At 39.2% G+C, this 20,010-nt stretch overlaps 1 protein-coding gene across 1 annotated transcript in view; it reads left to right on the plus strand.

Annotated features, from left to right (window-relative positions):
* The window catches only part of IQSEC1 (IQ motif and Sec7 domain ArfGEF 1), a 365,437-nt gene that overhangs the window by 78,110 nt on the left and 267,317 nt on the right, over positions 1 to 20,010 (plus strand). The window lies entirely within an intron of this gene.

Consider the following 20,010-nt stretch of genomic DNA (forward strand, 5'->3'; position numbering starts at 1 on the left):
AACTTTATTTGAAAGCATTAAATAGAAACAGATTTTTTTAAAAATGTGGGGTTTATTCGTTCTACTTAGCATGCCATTTGTATTTTAAATAAAGGATCTTCTACCTCGGATAAGTTCAGGAATAGATAACATGACATTTCCTGAACGCTTCTGTCTCCGATATCGTTTAAGACTCATATCTTAGTTTTGAGAATTGCAAAAAATGATTTCTAGATGGTTCCCAGTGTTTTCAATCAAAATGCGTACTAAATGGTCGTTTGTATTGACAAAGCTGTGAGCCAGCTGCCTGTCAGTTCTGGGGGGCAACATCTGTGTTGGGAAGAAGTCCATGTACTTGTTCGGGCTTTCTTAGCAGTCTCTTCTTTACTTGACATTGAGACCCTTCATTGACTTGTTATTGCAGTGCTCATTATGCACTTGGATGATTCAGACAATTTAGAGAATTTAATGTAATTATCAGATACTTTACTTCTAACTTATTCATTTAGTATTTTATACTTGTTACCTCAAGGGTATTTTTCTTAAACCTACCTCTCTGAAAATGTGGCTGTGTGATTCAAACTTGGAGAGCTTGTAAAAGTCCTCTAAACAGGACTGGAACTTAAAAATGACGTACTTGAATCTGAAGGTGTTCCACGCTCATTAGACCATTACAGTTAAGCAGATGCCTTGATTCTCAAGGAGTATGACCAGTGATCAATGATAACAAGGTCCAAAAATACTGGCTGTGGGTTCACCGTAATACCCTGCAGCTTGTTTTGGGGATTGTCAGGACTTTGCATTTAAAGACACCGTATTTTATTTCTTTAAAAAACCCAAAACAACCAGGACCTTCACTTGCAGAATTGAAAATCCAGCTCTTACCCCCAGGTATGCAGACTATCCACAAAACCAGGTGAATTGCAGAATGATCAGTCTGGTATCAGACAAACAGAAGTCTGTAGGAAGTGATCAAAGATCCTCTGAAATGCTTTTTTTTTCTTAAAACAGAAATCAAAATCAGTATTATTGACCTGAGTTCAAGGCTGTGCAGGGGAAGTTGGTCGCGTATTTTAATATACAGCAACTGAACTGAACTAAATCACAAGCTGCTATAGTTAAGATTGTAGTAAGATGCCTGTACTTTATTCCTTGATTATTATTTTTTTTTTAACTGCTAGTAGGGTTGCCAGTATGCTGGCAAGCTGTGAAAGGACTAATGCTGATCAGCTACTGCAATCTAAAAATAAGTCCACTGGCATGTGAGTTTACCAAACTATAACTGAGGTCCCATTTCAACCTATAATAGTCATTCTTGTTTTGACCCCCTGAGTCTCCTGTGGGATTAGATTGCTCGCGTAGGTCTGTGTGGTATCACTGCTGCTGATGCACCCAGGTAAGAGTTGCGTTCATCTATGAGAGACTGTATTTTTGAGGTATTAGAGTAGTGTATAGGCACAACTGAAAGCTAGTTACTTCAGATCTGCTTTGGGTGCTACCTAAAAGCTAAATGTTAATGGAACTCTAGCCCTTGCTTCTAGCACGCATCTTAATGAACTAAGATTATTTCATTGCGGGGGGGTGTGTGTTATTTGACTGATGGAATTATGGGCTGCAAGACTGATAGAGTAACATGAATATGTCTTGCCAGATAAATTCCACGCCTTAAAGGAAGGGTCTGCTCAGACTTGGTGCGTCTATAGAAACTGGTAACACAGCACAGGGCATATTTCTCCCATATACGGGCTTCAGGGTTGTGATGGTGAAAATCAACACCGTGTGTTCTCTACAGAAACCTGCAGGCAATCAGCATGAGTCTTGAGTGCTGATACAATCTTCTGTTTTGAGGCTGTTCACTGAATTAATTCTGTTATTCAGCATGAACTTGAGTTACTCCAAGAAAGTTCCGGACTTTTGTGGTAGCCTAAAATTAGGCTAACGGATGAATGCAGAAACAGGCAACTCAAGCAGAGGCAGAGCCATACTCCTCCTGAAATGCTCTTTCAGTCCAACTCTTCCATCCTCCCTCTTAAACTGTGTTTCTTCAGAGCAGAGGTGAAATGTTGCTGAGGCTGTGCCTTTATGTTTCTGCCTGCCTAAAATCCTGGTCAGCTTTTGTCTTGTCTTGGGCAAAAGCTTACTTAGCTCTTTATCTACGTCTAGGTAGCTTCTTTACGTTGTGGTTAATTAGCTTCATACTGTTTTCCTTTCTTTCTGGCACATGAAGATGAAATGTAATCATCTCCAATGAAATAAGGTCAGTCGAGGGGATAGTGCTTGAACTCTGAAGAAAAGAAATCATCATTCCTGCTCACAAAAATATCAGCAAAATACCAGCAAATCAGTATGCTGACCGTGCGATGCCAGTGTCTTCTGCCAAATTGTTCAGTTGAATGCATGAAATAAAGTTGAGCGAGGAGCTGCAAGCAGGTGAGAAGCCAGGAATAAAATGTACTGTCTCAGCATTAACTGGACAGATATTTGTATTGAGTGAAATTAGTTATGGGCTTATGTTTGCCGTTAATAAGCAGAAGAGTCCGTTAGGATTGTAGTGTTTGACTCTCACTAGCATTAGCACTTAAGATAAAAGGGTTACTCTAAATAAATTCTGAGATGCAACCATTTGTTTTTTACCTCCTTTCTGCCAGAAGATTGTTTTGAGGTCAGATGGACGATAGTTTGGCGTGTATTTCTCGGTCACTAGAAACCTGTATCCTCTGATGGTTTAGTGGCTGGTTACATAGAAGCAAGATCTTTCCCTCCCGTTCAATGCTACGTGGGTATGAAATGAACCAGTGCAGTAATTAACTTTTATCTTGGCGTTTCTAGCAGATACAGAGAGAGAAACAGATCAGTCTATTGAATTCAGCGGGGATTGGAGCTGATGCATTAGAGTGACGTGGGCATTGACCTGTAGAGTAGGTCTACTCTGAACCAGACTCGTCCTTCTCTTTTCCCTCCTTACGTCCTGCCAAACCTGCATCATTGTCATCCTCATTAAACTTTTCAGTTCTTCTAGGAGGGTCTTTTTAGCAGCTGTCTCTGAGCAGTGTAGAACTCGGGGGGGTTTTCTGCTTGTCTTGTCCCTGTCTCTTCCTCCACCCCTCCCACCCCAAAGCTGCGGTATGCAGCTGGGTTTGGTGGGCCACAGAAATCTGATGCCAACCGTGCATGGGACTGGGAAACCTTGAGCTCAGTTTAGTCTCTTGCAGCTGAGTGAGTGTACTCAGACTCTTGCCCGAGAGACTTGTTGTGGAATAGCTGGCACTGTTCCTACCGGAATGGAATATCCAATACAAGTGATGCCCTAGAATTTTATGCTGTTGCTCAGTTGCAAAAGTTATTGCCTCGGTGGATTTGTTTTCAGTAGCTTTATAGCTTGTCATAACGATGAAAATTTATCCAAAAGATGTTTTGAACTGCTGGGAAATGCAGTAAACACTGAATCTGACTATGCAGAGACAAGGCTGATGCAGAAAAGCAGTATGATTCTAGACAACACACTGAAAAAATTGAAAATTATCTTGATTTCTTTTCCTTGGCTTTCTCCTTGTGACAAAAAATAATAAATTATCCCATTGTTTCTGCAAGCCCTTAAAATTCTTTCTGCTTATAATGTGTTGTACTGTAATAAACTTGCATTGGTTTCCTTTTGGTGAATGCTATGTAATTTTCAGGCCTAGGTATTTGTTAAATCTATTAAAATTGATCAATTGCTTTGAACATTTTGCATTCTCAGATGTAATGAACGCATACACAGCGAGCTATGAAATTGTCGGTGTGATGGTCCTTTTTAATTAGCTGTCTTTGTTGATGTTTTTGGTAGAAAATGCAACTTGTTTTACAAGCAATTTTAATATTTAGTAGTACGACCTGATGGTTCCAGGTAAGAACATGTATATGTAGTATAGCCTATCATATTAAAGTTGGCGAGAAGGGTGTATCTCAAGGTTTAGTAACTAGAAGATGTTCCTCTTACCTCTGCTATGGACCTCGTGTGTTTAATGAACACAAGGCAACAGAATAGAGGATTCAAGCAGTGTATAAGGTGCGGAGGGACTCAGAAGATCAGGAAGCATCTCTGACTAGCAAACCTCTAAAACCTGCCCAGAAACAGTACCTCTATTCTGGCTTTTCTTCTTTTCCCGTTTTTATTCTTTTAAGAGATAAACAGTAATATGAATGGCTTAAAGACATAAGATTTAATTAACTATTTCCGTAGATATTCCTTTGCTGCTTTTCTGCTGGTAAAATCGTAGAATGGTTTGGGTTGGAAGGGATCTGAAAGACCATGTAGGTCCAACCCTTGTGCCATGGGCAGGGACACCTTCCACTAGACCAGGTTGCTCAAAGCCCCGTCCAACCTGGTCTTGAACCCTTCCAGAGTTGGGGCATCCACAGCTTCTCTGGGCAACCGGTGCCAGTGCCTCACCACCCTCATGGTGAAGAATTTCTTCCTTAGATCTAATCTAAATCTCCCCTCTTTCTGCCTAAAGCCATCACCCCACGATATTCCTGGTGTAATCCTTTCACTGCAGCTGGTGCTTTGGTCAGCTGTCAGCAGCATGGAGCACCTCTCAGACCTTGTCCTAGCAGCCATCCTGGGCAGAATACGCCTTCAATCAGACCGCTGGAGTTGACTTCTCCTCTTCAGGTTTTTTGTTCCTTCCCAGTTGTGTGCTTTTTAAAGGAGGAATGAAGTACAAAATGGGGTAAGCTATAAGTAACAACACTGCATAAAAGCAGGGGGTTCTCCTGGCTCTTGAACTGAGCAGTGCCAAGGCTATCGGCAAAAAAGTGTGGTGTTCTGTGACTACCTGCGTAATTTAAGAGATATGCAAAGAAAGAGGGGAGAGCTTGGAAAATAGTTAAGGGAAAAAAAAAAACCAAACCTGGCAGTTGAAGTACTAACTATGGAGCAAACATCAGCTAAATGTTTTAGCTGAACCAAAAGGCAAGTCAGAGACTGTAATTCTTCTCCGTACGTAAATAGATGGAGGACATCCAAAGTTTTGTGTCTGTTGAGGATCATGCAAAAAGGCTGATTTCTTGTAAAGATGTACATTAGATTAAGTGGAAAAGTAATTGTCTAATTTACTTTAGAGCAGGAAAGAATTGTAGATGATCAGCTTGATTCTGTGCTGCGTGGGGAGTGGGAGGAACGGCTGTTAAACGGACCTTGACGAGCTTCAGTAATTGAGCCAGAGAGAAGGTCTAGTAGGAAGCAATGTTTTGTTGGTTTACTTTGGTTCGTTTTACCCCAGTAAAACCTATTTTAACCGTGTGACTCAGCCTCCTCTCTGATAACCTGCAAAGTACAGATTTGGGGGAATTAAAGGCAGGCAGGCTTGTACAACTAATTTTCAAGTTCAAATGTATTGCTTTGTAATGTGAGTGACTCAGTGACTACATATAGAGGGGACCTTTTCCAGCTGGTTTTAATCATTCCATAAAGAGTTTTCTACAGCTCTTAACCAGTCCTTAAAATGTGTAAAACCACCATTTGATACTAATTTAAAAACAATAAAAAAATTCCCCCAGTAGATTTCTACATAAATGTCAGGCTGACCCTCTGTGGTAGAGTGGAATATGATGAGTTTCTTGATGTTAATTTTAATCAGTTTTATTACTGCTAACAGAAATAAAATACATGGAAACAGCTTCTAGAAGCTGAGATGGCTGTAGAGTTGCCCATGGCTTTAAAACTACAAAGGTTTAATCTGAATTTCACAGTGAAAGGACAGCAATACGTTCATCAGGTTCTCAGAACTGTTTCTGTGTCATCTTTAGTTTTTAACTCTACCCTTGTGATGTTAAAAAAAATACATATTTTTCTTCCTAAAAATTGCATGAAATACCTGCTTTTACAAAATAAATGAGTGAAAAGTAAAAAAAAAAAAGTGAAATGAGATTGGGAGTACATATTCGTATTTCGTCTTAAAAATCTATCATCCTGTGCAATTTAGAATCATGCGAAAAGTGTGCTGTAACATACATGATTTTCCAGGAGTAGGAGGTGGCCTTGATATAAAAGTCTTAGTGTAGGGTGTTCAACTCAGCGCTCCATTTGTGGTTTCAGTTCTTGGTCATTTCCCTGAATAATATGGGCAATTCATCCCTTTACCACACACCAGATGCTCTCTGTCTATATACACCTAACAAATATTTTGGAATTGAGTGACTTCATTGGGAGAACTACTTTCTTTCATCCCTTTGTGCTTTGGTTTTGGACTGCCAGTTACTAGGTTAAGTACCGTTGATACCTGTTGACGTAACCCAAGGCTACGAAGGAAGGAAATCTGCCACAGCGATCTTGAAGAGATGGTTGTGAGTGGAGTAACACGGCATTGCCAACTCGTTTCAGTGATGAGAGCCCAAGTCCCGGGAGCACTGTACGGGCAGAAGAGCTTGATGCTGAAATGATAACTGGTAGGGGAGGGTACCAGTGAGGATGAGGTACCTGAACCACAGGGTCTGTCACACAGCAGCGAGCAGACTTTCTGATTTCAGTCCCAATGTCTCGCCCACGAGACGTCAGCTGCATCCCTGCTTTTAACTGCGCACTCTCGCCGCGCATTGGGAACTCGATATTTAAAACAACAGAATGTTAAATTCTAGCTTTAGATAAAATTATAAAAGTACTGAAGGCTAGAGATGCAAGCATCAGTGTACAAGCATTCTTAGAAGGTGAGTAATATTTTCTGAGTAGATTTTCTCTTTAGTAACACACATCTCTTGCTAACATCTCAGAATTAGATTGAGCTGCTATTAATAAACAACTGTCATTGTTTTTTCTAGATATTCTTGGAGCCGATGAAAACAAATTAGCCCTATATCATCTGTTTCTGAAATCTTGTGCCAGCATTCCTGTTTATATGCAACTAGAATGTCTGTTCCACCCTTTTGGCTGCTAGAGGAATACACGCTTATCTACAAGAATTAATACCAGACTGGATTTATTTTCCCCTCAGACTTTGTATTAGGATTATACCTTAGAAAATGTTTTATGAAATGATATGTGAAGGATTAGTGAGGCTTAACTAAAATCAGTAATTGGTAGAATCCAAAGCGCTCAGCAGGTTTCTCATAACTCGTTTCTGCTAAGCTCTAGTGTTGCTTAGAACTTGTCTGTAAAAGGCTTTTCAGGGTTGTTAATCGTTTAACTTTTGGACTACTTATAAATCTGGCAGGTAATTGAAAGACCTTTCTCAGATGCATAGCAACATCAGTGTTGCCTTGTACTGGTACCTGTTTGAGCACTCAGAACTTAATTTGTAATTGGGAGAGGAACTGGAAGGAAGAAAAAAAAATATTCAAAAAAAGCAGGTAAACCCAATGTAGTCCACTGTCAAAGACTGCGGTGGATGTTTGGATGATAGTAAAAATAGGTAAACTCTCTGAATTACACACTCTACACACCATTCACCATTTCACCATTGGTGAAAGGTCTATCGAAATGAATTGATAGTAAAATTATGTATTGTGGAGTGCTATGTGACACGTATGGGATATGAATGCCTCTACAATACAAAGTGAATGTAAATTATATTAATGGTGAAAGGGTTCACAATTGCACAGGAATTTTTGCTCTCTTCTCTGCTGCTTCCATAAGGCTTGTCTCTAAGACATGGTAAGAAGGCAACAACTTGTGTGTCAAGCAGAATAATTTTCTTAGATGTTGCTCATCCTCTGCACAACCACTTTAAATTCCGTGACGTGGGCTGATGGTTGATGGCAGTCTTTCCCCATCAGCTTTCTGAGGAACGTCACAAGTTTCGCTGACAAGGGAAATGGACAAACGGCGCTTTGGGTGGTATTTGCAAGACACTTGCCGAGTTGGAAGAGGAGAAGGTGATACTGCTTCATGCAGCCGGCTTAGCTGGAGTTTTGCATCCCTGTTTTTAGTGCACTAATACATCTGAAACTGCCCTGTGGCCTACACCCTCTACCCTGCTCCTCTTGCTATACTGTGAGCTGATTTCATTGGAGATTTTGGATGGTCACGGAGAGCAGAACATGCCCATATATATGCTTTAGTTGACAGGGTGTTATTATTTGAGCTCTTAATACAGTTTTCAAAAATTTTTCACTTCATGTTCTTTTTACTCTTAAGTTGGGTGAGCTCACAATAGCAAAGCTTTTTCCTAGTTGCGTTCAGTATCACAAAATAACTTGGCAGTGTCAGTAGTGGCATTTTAGGCACTTGATTTTCAGGAAAGGGATTATGGAAATTGATTGTAAACTGCAGCTAGACCTTCAATATTTCCTGGTGATACTGACTGCCTTAATATTTTTTTAAGTACCCAATTTGAGGTGTGTTAAAACTTTCTGATTTTCAGAAAAGGTTGAGTGTATACCTCAACCATTGGTCTAAGTGTTTCAAATTGCGTATCTGACTTGCCAAGCAGAATTACTAATACATTTAAAAAAAAACCTTGCCAGTGCAGTATTGATAGTTAATCCAAGTGACATTTTAGCGTTGAACAGCTACAGTAGTAGATGTTTTACTGAGTAAAATGTTGGAGAGTTAACAGCATTAACGTAAGTGAGAAGCATACACCTAATTTCATAAACTTTCTCTTGTTTTTACACATCCTCCATTGGAAGAAGAAAAACAAGAGAGTAATGCTGTGGTTTTCTGAGGCAGTTTAGTCAAGAAGCAAGTTCAGTGAGTTCTAGTTCTCAAGCAATACAGCCAAAATCATATTATTGCCTCAAAGTATGTGCAACTGCGTGATAGTGCTACCTAGTAGGAGGAAGATGGTTGAGGGGACCTCTTTAACCTGACAGTCTTCAAAAGAAGTCCATGATTCTGTGCTTCACGTAGCAAGCTTTTTATTTTTCTGGATTGCTTTTCAACACACTGAAGAATCTTTAGGCATATCATCATGTTTCATGACTCAAAAGCTTCAGGTACTGCAAAGGATTCCAGGCGTCACAGCCATGACACCATCTATGTTTTGTAGGCAAAATGTTCTGCATGGACTAAGCTAACTGTTTCCCCCCACTTAATACTGTTTCGTAGACTCAATTGGCAAGGAAATACAGTGGCATTGTGCTGATAGGTGAATTAAAGGGAAAAGGGCTGAATTTTTTTTTTCGCAATACTGTGTAAACACAGGTAGGTATGTGTTTGCAATTTAATGAAATTTTTGCTTCAGGTAATGTATTATACTGATATTTTGACTTCTGAATTACTGAGATTCTGATTTTTCTCCTGAAAAGTAGAATCAAGTCTTGCTAAAAATCGGATACCACCCAGGTGGATAAACTAGCACATGCAAGCATTTTGTCTAAAATTATTTCCACTGGAAATAGACAGCTGTAATTTATGAGAGTTTCTAAGTGCTGATTGTGCTCAATAGAATTCTCTCGACAGGCTGGCAGTTGGTGAATTTGCAATCTTGAAAAGACAAAGCTTTGTAAGTGGTTTCACATTAATTCAATGCAGCTAATTTTTATATCCAATTCTTGAAGGAGTTGTTCTTGTTCGCAAGTAGTCCCATTGGTTACTGCGTAAGATAAGGCTTGCTTAATGAGCAACACGTGTGCACAAATTAATTCGGTGAAGTGCCACAGGATTTCTCATTTGTGTAGATAAAGTAGTTTAAATTTCCTTCATGATTTTGCCGTTCCGTGGTAAATTCTGAGTTGCTTTTGTTCTTTTCGATTAGAATTCATAGGAAAAGCTGGCTAAATCTAGGGGATAGAATGTGAGTATAAAGAAAAAAAAAAAAACAAACGTAGAATATCTTATACTTCCTGTGGGCTTCATAATGGTCTTCAAGGGCTTTGGTTAAAGTTGGGTCTGTAGCATCTGCCAAACAGCTCGTAATTACCCAGTCGAATTCTTGTTTCTATGCCCTCACTCTAGTCAAGACAACAGGAGGGGCGTGCATTTTGAGTAGAATTTAGCACATCTAGTAGTTGTTTGGTGGGACAATGGGCATCGCCTCTAAATGCCCCAGTGTTTTAGCAAGATCCCGCTATGCAGCTTATGCTAAATGAAGTTGCTCTCTGACTTCGCTTGATATCTGCTTTTCAGAAGGACGTAGAATGTGACGTACCCTTGCGAGACAAAGCTCTCCCTGGTCTGCTTTGCAGGCTGAGAGAGATGGGCACTTACTCAGTCGCACACACTGCTGGCTCCGAGAGATTTCAATTTTAGAAAACAGAATCGTGGCACAATGAGGCCAACAGAACCTGGCTTCTACTACAGCCGTTGCAGGAGTTCCAGAGGAGGACAGGGTATGAGCTGAAGTTGGCTTACATTATGAATTTAAACTAGTTTTGGTGGATTGTTTTTTTAATGGAGACATGATTGTATTTAGATATCCCCGTGAGGACAGGAATAAAATCCGACTTTAGGAATGGAATTAACTGGCATACTTTTCTGTCCAGAACACTGCAAATAGTCTATGCTAACTATTGGAAATCCATGTGCATGTGCAAACTGCTAGGATCATGAGTGGGCGGCAATGCGTTCTGTTAATGATTTGTCTCTACGCACTGGTGAAAAAACGTCTGCTTCCTTGCACATAATCTGGTTCTTTCAAAAGAGTTCATATGTTAGACACTTATAGATAGGATTTTAAGCCAGAGGTATCTTTTGGTTCAGATGCAATGCAGCAATTTTTATGTAGTAGTCTGCACATTGACACATTAAAATCAAGAACTTTCATAGTTTTTCTTTGATCTCATTGTTTTATGCAAGTAGTCATGGTTAGACTAATTCTATCCAACAGGAAAATATGCAGCAAAAAAAGCTGTGTAAAAATCTTATCGATAACTAAATTTCAAGGCCCTTTTTTCCTTTTTGCTTTTTTAATCTGCATTGTTTATTTTATAGTTTTATGCCTCCGAGTAATTCAAGAATGATCCTTGGATTAGGACTTAACCATGATTTAGATATCTGGTTCCCCATCTGAGCTGTTTTAATGATGCTTTTGGAAGTATTCCAGTAAGTGCAATTGTAAGTAAATGGAAGATGGAGTAAGGGAACTATGTATTGGAGAAACTGAGAACAGAATAGTATGTTAAGAAAAACATGAAGACAAAAAGAACATTTTAAGTTATCACAGTAAAGAAGAAAAACAAGTATCCTAAATTATGCATTATAAATAATTGGCGTCAAGACTAAAGCTTCACTTGTGATGTAACTGCTTCCTAGGAACTATAACAAGTAAGTTGGAGTGGTTGATAACGTGTGTTTATGGCCTGGGTGGTGATTGTTGGTTGTTTTTTCCTGCAGTTCTTGCTCTGCTTTCCAAAGAAAGAGAAAAGTCAATTTTGGTCATGATTTTACAGGGCTCTCAATAGCTTTCTCCTTATTCAGAGAATTCTCAGAGGCTCCTAACTTGTGGTGGCAGTGCACTCCCATTTAGAGGCATGGAAGATAAACCACTAACAGGGTTCCCTGGCAAAAATCTGATGTGGGTGTTGTGGCACTGGCACTGCTTATGAAATTTAAATAGGACACGCACTTCTATGAAGTCTTTGCTCGTGTTACGTAGATGGAGGAGTGGAAGGAGACCAGGAGGAACAGATGCCAGTGGAAATCGGGAAGTGCTGCTTGTGTGGTCAGTGCTTACAGCCACGTTCAAGTCCTTAAACCCCCTAGACAGGGACTCCCGATTACTTTTGAAAGCGGGAAAGCGTTTCTTACGGTTTCGTATCAACTGCTCAGAACTGCTGGGCAGAAGACTTGGGTTCTGTAAGTACATGCTATCTTTGCATCAGTTACAGTTCAGACTCTTTGAATGACCAGTTGCTAACATCACCTGTAACTTAATTTGTATTTTACTGAAATGTAACCCCCTTTACCATTATAAAATCTATTTTCCCTGTTGTAGGAGTGTCAATAGTTCTCACCTGTGTATTGTGTATATTAAAAGCTACCATGTCAGCCTACTGGCTACCTTTGGAAAGTACTTTGAGTTGATATATGGGCCACACAGGATGAATCCGAAGAGATGTTATCCATTGTCCGACATGGACAATAATGAGAAAGGATTAGGTGTCTAGTTCATTGTGTGCCAATACAGTCCTAACAAAAGCTGTGCGTGAATTTGACAGTGCCACCTTTTGGGCAGCTAAATGTTATGGGAAGCAAGTTATAGAGAGTGGGTATTTCCAGCATGTCCTGTAGAGGAAAAACTTAGTGATTTTGAATAAGTATTTAGTTAATAAATATGTGAAAACTTTTTTCCAAAATCAACTGAGAATTTTTCAGTATTATTTAGCTTTAAAAGCGAAAGGAAACTTGAAGCAAGATCAGGACTGATTTTTATTTACTAAAGGTGTTTTTTTCTCTACAAACACAACAATATGGCTACTTGCACAAGACTGTAATGAGAGACCAAGAAAGGTCAGCATTGTATCAGTACCTTTTGGAATCAGTAGGGTAAAGAGACAAGGACATCATTTTCTAAGTTTGGGGGTTTGGTTCTTGGGTTTTTTGGTGACTTTCCTTTTTCCTTTTTTAGATGTTGATAAATCTTCAAATTTTCTCACACTGTGTTGTTGCCTGAACATTCCCCCTTTGGGGGGCTGGATGGGAGAGGTTTCTGCAGTGGGATAGGGGAATTTTAGGTTGGCATGAGGGATTTCTGAGATGTTACTAGATATGCGTTTCCCAGAATTAGGAAAGAGAATCCACGTAGCTATTGGGCATATAAACAAATTGGGCCTCTGGCCATAGGATTCCCAGTCCAAGTTGCAGTAGCTGTGAAGAAGAGATGCCTTATGCTAACGTGCTCATACAGGGGAGCATAAGACTTTTAACTGGAAGAGAGAAGGAAAAAAATAATGTACACGTATAATTGATGATGTCAACCTATCATGCCAGCATAACAGGGTATAAGGTGTCTTGGAAAGCAGTTGACTTAATTACTATGTCTTTAATGTTTCGTCTCAATTTTAAGTCTGTCTGTACCTCGCCTGGAGGATATCCTTGCACTGTTTGAAATCAAGATCACAAAGAATGAAAATTGTTATGTAGTCAATGGGATTATAATTAAACAAGTGTTAGTGATGGGAGATTTTTATGGTTTTTAATTTAAATGAGCTGTGAACAAACTTGGGGGGGAAAAAAAGAAAAATTCTATAGGCATCTTATAGTGAAGGGCAGAAAGGACAAATGTTTCTACGGTCTAAGTAATAAAACAATAGACACAAACCTTTGCATTGTTGAATAGCGAAGAAAAAACAGTAGAGTAATTTTTAAAAAAAATAGAATGTCGTGAACTACTTATGCATCAGTGGAGAATTCCTTTCCTATCGCAACTACGGCCTGCATGTGAAATGATATTCTACCTGTCATTTCCTCCAAATAATGAGTTTTCTGCAGGAAAGGACAAAGGGCCTTAGCAGCGATGTGCGTGCCCTGTCATTTTTAATCGCTTGCACACGTGGTGTGCACGTGAAGACAGACTTGGGAACTGATGAACAAAAACTTTTTTAGAAAAGTGTCCCTATGCTGAGCTTGGATCAATGGTTGAGTGTAAGCGTGGGCATCCTTGTATTCTGTCACGTGCAAGTGGAGGCCAAGGAGTTCTTTGAGTTTTGTGGATGTATCACTTGTTTCTTTAGTTTATCTCCAGGTTGCTGTGGCCACCGGTACCATACCGAGGCAGGAGCATGAGAACAAAATCTATCATTAGATTTGATAACTGTAGCAACCAAATGTTGTATCAAACGATTTCAAATTATACTTAACGTAGTTCTAACTTCTTTTGTAAATGAAGCTGTAGATTTTTGCCTTCATTTCGAAGAAGAACAGAGGGAGGAAGAAAGCCTTTCGTGCATAGTGAAGGCTATAAAGGTTTCTGTGACTTCTTCAGTAGAAATTACTAACGGAAAGCTTTTACCTGTTGCGCCTCTGCTTTGCCCTGTCATTAGCTGTCTTCTGTTGAGGTTAAGAGAAGAAAGTAATGCACCTTAACTTGTCTCCATAACGGATGCCCTGACTTGTTGAAATCCCATATTGATTCCACAGTCTTATCTGCTGAACATACCTGTAAATCCCTCTCAGCTAGCCTTGCCTCATTTCTGCTATCAGTTTGGCCTCATTAACTTCTTGTTGATTAAATCAAGCACATTACTTGGGATACCCCTGTAATTTATTTATCATAGTTAACTTTATCAGGGGAGTAAGATTCCTCCTCTGAATATTAATGCAAGAAACAGTATCTGTATACAAAATTAGAGATTGGAGCCACAATTAATAGAGCTGCATGAAATACTAGATACACTTACTGCATGACAAGTAGAAAAAGTCTTTTGATGATAAATATTTGACTTGCTCATTGTTTTATTCTAACCTGTGTTGTGTATGGGGCAAAAGTGATGAGTCATATACTCAAGAACGATGTTTTGAAGTGTTATAAGAGTACAGCCAGAGAATGTTCTCTGGATATCTTCAGTCTTCCAGTTTCTTCATGTGCTTTTGTTTATTATACAGTCAAACTTAATTTGATTTTCAAAACATTAGAAGTGGTAAAGACTGGAGCATATCACTCATGTTAAAATGAACCTTGAACTTAAATCAATCAAATCCTTCCTTTCTAGATACTGTAAACCAGTCACGTGCATGAATTAAGACGACTTACTGTTATTCACTTTTGGGGAAAAAAAAGTCCCTTTGTGCTCAAGCAAATATTAAAAAAACCAGCAAGAAGTCATTTCAATCACTAGCTTTCTAATAACTTCCTCAGCTCTGATGCATAAATTGAGGAAAGCTTCCACTCTGCAATGAAGAGGCTTTCAGCTCGCTCGTGGTCATTTAGTATGTGCTCAGAATATACTCAGATAAGCGTGGCTTGCCTGAGATGTCACAGCTCTTTATTTTGTTCACAATCTTTTTCTGCTGCCTTTGGTTTTGAAATGAACTGCTTTGAAAAGCACTGCTGTAAGTAACCTCGTGACCAATGCGTGTCTTTGCAAAAATGACAATAGGCTTTTCAGAAACACGGCTAGAGACGACTAAATGCTACCAAGATAACGTTAGCAAGATATTTGAATGTTACTTTGATTTTGCACTGTATCTATTGTAACTGAGTATTTGACTTTCAAGAACTGGATCTACTGTGACTAGGAACTACTATGTTATTTGTAATCCATAAGAATATCTGGAAAAAGGTGTCGTCATTGAGTAACATGCATGCTGTAGGGGAAAGAATTACTGTGTGTATTGGTTTGGGATGCTGAAGAGAAACTAGTCAAACACCACACTTAAAAATGATAGCATGAATAGGCCTATCTTTAAACTCAAACCCAATCTATACCTGCTTTTTGAGATTCATCTTTCTTTGAAACTCAGAGCAAAAGACACTTTTCCAAATCTGGATTCTTAAGAAATAGATGACTTCTGGTAGTTTTTCTGGACCCTCTCAGGAAGAAGTAGTATTGCTCTCCTCTAAGGCTCGGTGTAGCAGGCAGTTCACAGAAGAAAGGACTTACTCAGTCCAAGAGCAGAGCTACTAAGTGGACCGATGGTTGGTAGCTACTTGGTCTTTTGTTGTAGCTACCTAATTTTTTAAGAGAAAAGAAATCTGAGGAAGCTGGAGAAACAAACCGAGGATGCTCATGATTAATTGATGGACTTTGTAAATATGACTGAGGAGTCTGTGAACCGGTTGCCAGCTTTTTTCATTATTCTTTCATTCTGTTTGGAAAAACAAGGAGTCATCTGCCTAAGTATTTTGGCTGAATCCAAAGAGGACTGATTTTAAAATTTCAAGGCTAAGCAATATGCAGACTAGAACGCTTCAGTAATTTCTGGCTTCATTACTTGGCTAAATTGCTTTATAATCCCTGTTCCATGGAGCTGGATGAATTTTTCTTGGACATGCTCGTGAGCTGATGAAAATGGAGGAGGTCTGAAGGGTTTATACTGATGTCGTCATTTCGAGTACAGAACTTCTGCTGAATTATGTTGTAAAAGAGAAAGTTGGTCTCCCATTTAAGGGAGACCAAAGGTCTCTTCCTGATTTGCCACTGTGTTTCTACTAAAGCCTCTCGTGTCTGCCACTATGCCCAGATTCTGAGTAGAAGATTTTATCAGAGCAAGACTGATTCTCTGAAGTAGCTCTGTCCCTGCAAGTGCTTGCTGTTTGTCTGCCATATGGTGATGACAAAATGGTCTACGGGGAGGGAGTTGCTCTTTGCTCAGTCTGTTATTTAAACAGCTGATTCTGTCTTGGATGTAGCTCCAGCTCTAAGGTGATCAGAATCACTTTTGTCTCCTCTTGCCCTTGCTGTATAAGACCCTTATTTTATGGCAATCCATTGTCCTTCTAGAACGACTGAGCATGTGGGAGATAGTTCTTTCAAGTCTTTGCTTCAGCAGATGAGTCATTTCTCCATGCTTCAGGGTAGCGAATGTACCTGCTTTCTTGTGATATAATCCTTGCAATGCCTAAACATTACTGATGTAATGCATGTGCCATTTAAATCTGTTTCTCTAACTGCTGTCTTGTTGAGAAGAACTGATGGACAAATTTTTGGAAGTCTGGGCTTTCGTAAGAAGAAGGTGGTGCTATTTTGATAGCATAAACCAAAAAGGCTACATGTTCTCAGGATTTACGCTCTGTCTCCATAGTGCTGCTTCATTATTTTAGGGGGTTTGCATAATCATGGCTTATGTCCTTCTTCTCTCCTAGGATACGCTTGATAATAACTACAATTTTCTCTTAAAAATCCTAAAGTAAATCACAATGACATTAAGTTTTCTTCTGTAGAATATATGGTTTCTACTCCTTGAAGACCGAACCCTTCTTTAGTCTTGTGGAACTACATTCCAGTAACGTAGATGTTCTGAGACAACGTAATACACTATGTTGGTCTGAGTGTTAAATATTCAGGATTTAAACTGAATTGAAAAAACAAATTTCGAATTTGTGTATGTACTTATGTATGAATGCAGATTCAAAATAGCCTGTGAGAAGCAGTCCTATTCTCTAACAATATTAAATATGTGTAATGACTTAAGTATTTAAAGGACTCCAAGAAGTCCTTGAGAGTGCTTATGGTATTTAAATACGTTTTACTCCATGTGTCTTAATCACACCGAAGAGAATAATCTTTTAATTTCCTGTTTCAGCTCCATAGTAGATGCTAACGTATGTCTGTGTTTATGTTGGTGGAATTGTGTAGGCAAAAAGAGGTGGGGGGGCTTAATGTATCTTCCTTTTTTTTATTTGAACTAATTTTGTAGTAAAAGCAGCGTGAACACATGCTAAGCAAGGAAAGCTGAAGAAACCGGAGGTAAACTTCAAGGATAACTCCTCACTTCAACCCACTGTATCTGCATTTTAGAGAGATCTGGTAGGTTATGGAACAGACTGACGTACAGACTTAATGCAAGAGGTGCGGTGCTATCCTCCGAACCTTCATGCTGTTGTATGTCAGTTCTTGAATGCATATATTTTCTATATGTGTGTTTACATTTAAGTGCTAATGAGTCTTCAACACCGTTCTCAGACCATGCTCAGTGAATAGTTCTTTGTCTTATGCCTTGCTAAGAATCACCCCACTTCTAAATTACATTAGACCACTGAAACTATAGCATAAAAACCCCAAACCTGAAAAGCAAAAAAAAACCCACCCCGTTGTGTAATGTTGAGGGGTGTGAACTTCCTCATTTATAAAAATAAATAGGGAAATGCTTCCACACCTACTCTACGGATATGACTAGCAGCTGGCCTTTCATTCCTCTGCTAACGTTGTACATCCCTCACCATTCATGCCTAACCTGAGTCATTACCAGTCGGAGGCTTTTACCGGCGGTCTTTAATGTCGTTCAGCAATGAGCATTTTAATTATCACTTGGAGGACAAAGATCCTGCTGCTGTTTCTTAGCCAAAATAGGGCAATACCAAAGGTTTAGAGTTAGAAGAGAATCATAAAAGCTGATTTTTTTAATTGATTTTTTTGTGCTTAGCTAGTGGCAAAGTTGATTTCTACTCCCTGAAAGGATGTAGGAAGTTATTAGGCAATGGGTGATTAACAATAAAGAAGGATGGAAATGTCCAGTCAGACTTTTATGCAAACAAATGAATTACTAGTTCTTTATTCAGAAAGGATGATGCGATTCTTAAAGCTTGTATGTTCCCAGTTCCAGTTACAAGTGAAAAGTATTAGCTAATAAAATAATGCAAGTAGAAAGAGTAAGCGTGCTTAACCAACCCTGCAAAAGGGGAGTTTTAATTTCTGTACTGACTGCCACAAGTTAAAACCTAGGCTATTGTTTTGTCATACTTTCTCCTAACGGTAGTAAAAAGTAACGTGTGATGAGCAGGGAATTTCCTCTTAAATTTAAGAACGGAGCAAATAGACAGTCTGCATTGATCTCCATGGACTATTTCTAAGTAAACTCATTCTTCCTTCTATAAATTCTCCAGGTGATGTTAGATCTCTGGCTTGAGCATCTTCCTGTTCTGCTTATCGTTGAAGTAGCAAATGAACTATCCTGCCTATATGATGGAGGATACAGACAAACATCTGTCAAAGCTGCATGAATTTCACGCAGCTGTAAATAATTCTCATTAGAAAATGTAAGCTTGTCATTTAGGCTCCTTTTGGGGAGAACTTAAGATATGAGTTTTCAAAATTAAAAAATGGAGTTGTAGCTCTTACCTTTCAACTGCTTTGCAGCAGATGGAGCTGACACAATGCCTTTCCACATGAAAACTTAATGTGCGCTTAACGGATTCTTAAATGAACTCTTGGTAAAAATCCAGATTAAAATTGATAATTTGAAAGATGGTGTCATGTGGATTTGCTTTTTGGAAAACCAAGAAATGAAAGCAGGAGTGTTTGAACGGTTAAGCTTTTTTATAGGGGAAAGATATATGTAGGTTTCTGGGTTTAGACTATATCTTTAAAGTGTTGTTGTACCACTTTAATCATTACTTTCTATTATAAACAGTGGCTTTTCTCTTGGACTTTGTTCACTTTGTCGTCTTGCGTGCAAACTCTTCTACATGTGTTTATTGTGAGTCAGAGGAAAAAGAACTGACAGTAACAGTAAGCCAAACATTGAAAAATACTCTATTACAGTGAAACAAGTTATATGCAGATATAGCTGAATACTTAGGATGCTTTTAACAGCTATGTTTTCATTGAAAGAATATGTTTATTATAAAAGTTGTAGAAATAGGAGGAAAAAACCCCAATTAATATCCTGTGTCTGTATTGTTGCATAAAGCTTAGGGAAGAACTTGGAGTACTGGTAGCAGAGTTGGAATTATCAGCTTGGTCTAGCAGGGATTGTAGGGATGATTCAGGTAGCTCGGACTTTGATTAAAAATGGGTTGCACCACCTTGATGTAAGACGAGAAGAAGAAAAAAAATCGGGGAGAAGTATTGTCTTGCATATCGGGGAAGCGCACACTTCTGAAGTTCAGGCTATAGAATCAGGCATGTGCTGGAAGTCTCCAGGCAAAGGTAAAAGAGCAGCAATATTACCCGGTGCGTGCTTAACAGGTTTCAAAACTGGAGATACCAGTTACGAGGTTTCCTTTGGTCTTGCAGCTACCTGGAGCTAAGAGCATCGTACCAGATTTCCCTGGCGATATCTGCGTGGCTGTATGTTAGTGCACGGTGTGCTTTGTGTTTGTTGTTGGGGTTTTTTTAATTAAACAAAAAAGCTCTAACAATGTAGTTGGGATAATCAAAACCAAAGCGTCTTGCAGATGCTTAACTTGCTTTTGGCAATCGGGGATGAACCGCCTGTGCGTGAAGGTTGGAGGTGATTTTTAGGACAGCGATTTTGAAACAATAGGTGTTTGTAGCCTTCCCTCCCTTCCTCCCAAGTCTAATTGCTTCAAAGCAACAGAATGACATATAATCTGAAAACATTTTTCCATATCCTCCGGGGTTGGGTAGGCACGGCAGTGTGGTGTTGCAAATCTGGGACAAAAAAGAGGTGGCAAAGCAGCATTAGGGACAGGGACACAAACTGTTCCACACCTACGCTAGAACAAAAGCAAGAATTCCAATATTCTTTCCAGTTTTTCTTCTTTGTTCCTG

Source organism: Gavia stellata, chromosome 12 (genome assembly GCF_030936135.1).
Source record: "Gavia stellata isolate bGavSte3 chromosome 12, bGavSte3.hap2, whole genome shotgun sequence".
In the NCBI taxonomy this organism is placed as follows: domain Eukaryota; kingdom Metazoa; phylum Chordata; class Aves; order Gaviiformes; family Gaviidae; genus Gavia; species Gavia stellata.